At 49.1% G+C, this 3,173-nt stretch overlaps 1 non-coding gene across 1 annotated transcript; it reads right to left on the minus strand.

Annotated features, from left to right (window-relative positions):
* Nucleotides 1–2,290: 2,290 nt before the first annotated feature.
* On the minus strand, nt 2,291–2,425 carry LOC132430362 (small nucleolar RNA SNORA57). Its single transcript, XR_009520457.1, has one exon. It is a non-coding gene; the product is annotated as a small nucleolar RNA SNORA57 (small nucleolar RNA).
* Between the last annotated feature and the right edge of the window lie 748 nt (nt 2,426–3,173).

Below are 3,173 nucleotides of genomic sequence, written 5' to 3' on the forward strand. Positions count from 1 at the left end.
ATTCCCTCATCCACCTACCCACCCACCCACTCATCCGTCCAGTCACTCAGTTAATGCTTCTGCCAGTTTCTGTGCTGTGCAATGAGAACACCGTGATAAACAAGTCAGACATGGTTTCTTTCCTCAGGGACCCTTGTGCCCTGCCTCTGTCCCCTCAGCACCACTTAGCAGGAGTCACTGATGTGTCCACCTCTGGGCCTGGCCTCATTCTTGTGGGGATGACAGAAAAAAGCAGGGGAGATGGATGATAAACACGTAAACAATAATTAACGCTAGCTGGCTAAGTGTTATATAGGAAATAAATGGGACAGCAAAAGAGAACAGCAAGGAATTAGAGGGGAGACCTCTTTAGAAAGGATGTTGGGAGTAGGCTTTCCGAGGAAGTGACATTTAAGCTGAGATCTGAAGGATAGGGTGGAGGGACAAAAATGCGCAGGCAGCAGGAAATAAGATATGCTAAGGCCCTGAGATGGGAAAGAAAATGTGTTCCAGGAATGGAAAGCAGCACGGCTGAAGTACTGCAAATGAGAACGTGGCATGAAATGAGACTAGGGAGGTAGGCGGGAGACATATTAATGCACGGCTTTTTGGTCATGGTAAAAAAGTTAGAAAGGGAAAAGGCTTAGATAAGGGCTGATGTGATCTGATTTATATTTTTGAAAGATGACTCTAGCTGCTATGGGGACAGTAGATTGGAGAGGGCCCCGTGGAAGCGGGGAGACCAGGTAAGAACTATTGCAGTCTTTCAGCTGAGAGATCTGATGTCATGACACTGGAGACGCATTTTGCATATAGAACAGGAAGATCAGATGTGGTAGGCAAGGAAGACTCCATGTATGACTCCCATGTTTCTGGCTTGAGAAACTGTGTGACTAGCAGTGCCATTAACAGAGAGATGGAGACTGCAAGCAGAGAAGTTTTGGAGTTTGAGGGAGGAAATCCAGACTTGGGCATGTCTATTAGACATCCAAGTGGGTCAAGTAGGCAGTTGGAGAAATGAGGCTGGAGCTCGGAGAAGAGGTTGGGCTGAAGTCAGTTTAATCAGCGCTATCAGCACTTGGAGAATAATGAGACAGGAGGAGACTTTCTATCTGCTTCCCTGGCAGCTTTGCACGAGAGCTAAGGACTTCCATGCTGCCTTGAGGAAAGAGGTTGGGGTGTGGGTCCCAGGATGCCCTTCTCATAGGAGCGAGGGCTCTTGGGTTCCTGCAGGATCAGGACCGTGCAGGAGTAGTGATTCAGTTGGGGCAGGGAACTTTCTCTTCTCCACTGGACAAGCCTTTCCTAGGATTGCTCTAAGTTCCATTGATTATTTTTTTGCTTTGCCCTGGAAACACTTTTTATGTAAGCCCTCTCAGAAAGTGACAAATCGTGGAAAAATCCTCTTGGATATGGATTCAGCAAAGGCAGAGATGGCATATCTTGCTCTGTGATGTGGAGGCCGTCCCCAAGGATGCGCCAGGGGCCAAAGAGCTGGAAAATGGATGCAGGTGGCCAGGCTGAGTCATTGCAACTCTCCACTCCTAAGAAACCATACCTAGCTTCACGTGATATGGAGGGAGGGCAGAGGGGGGGCACTCAGATGTGTCTGACAACCAAGGCAGGAAGGGAAGAATTGGACAAGGAGGAGAAATGTTATTTCTCTGGAGCGGGAGAACACAGTGTGCTTCTCCCACCAGGAGGAATTTTCCTGCCTAGGGCTCCATTCTCTCCCATGGCTGAGCTCTCTGGGATAGAACACTGTGACTTGACCCCAGGGACCCTCCAGTGGAGGTTCCTGCTGCTATCATTCTTGACTTTATAGGACACAATTGGGGAAGCAGAGTCCTGCCCCTGTTCCCATATGCAGAGCTTCCTGAGCTACTTCTCCAGGGATGAAATGCCTGCTTCTGCTCCTCATTTCTTTGATTTATTTCTCCCCACTTCCCCCCCACCCTGGTCTCCTTTCTTACATCTTTATTTCCCAGCTCTACCTCACAATGGAATGAAGTGGTGTGTAGGGCTTGACGCGGTTGACCATAGCTGTAGAATGTTGATGGTGGGAACAGAAAGTGAGGAAAGAGCAGAGAAGCTTCTGTGCACCTTGACCCAAGAAGGTACCTCTCCAAGCTCCAAGGTTGCAATCCTCAGTAATCAAGGAGAAGGCACAGGGTGCAGATGAACTTCTGGTGGGCCAAGAGAAGAGGGGCAGCTGTCTCCATGGGCACATTTGCTACAAGACCACATTTTTCTTTTTCCATTTTTTTCTTTTTCTTTCTTTCTTTCTTTCTTTCTTTTTTTTTTTTTCCCCCTGTGTCCCGGCGCTTGAGGATAGAACCTGCTGGTATCGAAGACATGACGCCAAGGGGGCTGGAGCCCTTTCCCTCTACCTCCGTACATTACGCGGACCGGGACCGCACGCCCGATCCCCGCCAAGAAAAGGAGGGTAAGACCACTTTTAAGGTGGCCTGTTGACAGGACAGTTGTCAGGATTATAAAGAAGAGAGATTAATGGAAGCAATGTGGAAAGCACAAGCATCAACGAGGAGAGATGGTAGTCAACATGTGGCCCTGGCGGTCCTTCTTCCTCACTACCCTCTCCCATCCCCAGGTGCTTCTCCCTAAGGTTAAAAGCTGTCCCCCTCTGGGGATGAGACAATGTAGGGAGCCAAGGCAATGACTGTTGAAAATGCAGTCACAGAGGTCTCTCGGGGCGCCTAGTGGCCCAGGAGTGGCGGACACAGGAGCTCTGGATGCCTCCCCCTTTCTTTTTTCTCCACTCCTTATGAGTTTTATGGAGTTAGCACAACAACCCTGGACAAACACTCCAATGGCTTCTCATCTTTCTCAGAGTAAAATCCAAAGTTCTTATCACTAACCTAAGACCCTTCGTGACTTGGTCTCCCACTGCTTCTCCTACTACGTTCTCCCTGTTCACTCTATTCCAGCCACACTGGCCTCCTTGCTGTTCCTTGACGATGCCGGCACGTTACGCCTCAGGGTCTTTGCATTTGCTGTTCCCTCAGCTTGGAAAGCTTTTCTGAGACCTGTGTGGCTCACTCCCTCATTCAGGCTGCTGTTCAAATGCTACCTTAACAGAAAAGCTTTCTCCAGGCATCCTCCCTAAATCAGACACCTCCCTCAGTCACCTCTCCATCCCTTACCATGCTTAATTTCTCTTCATAGCTCTTTAT

The sequence above is a fragment of the Delphinus delphis genome, chromosome 8 (genome assembly GCF_949987515.2).
Source record: "Delphinus delphis chromosome 8, mDelDel1.2, whole genome shotgun sequence".
Taxonomy (NCBI): domain Eukaryota; kingdom Metazoa; phylum Chordata; class Mammalia; order Artiodactyla; family Delphinidae; genus Delphinus; species Delphinus delphis.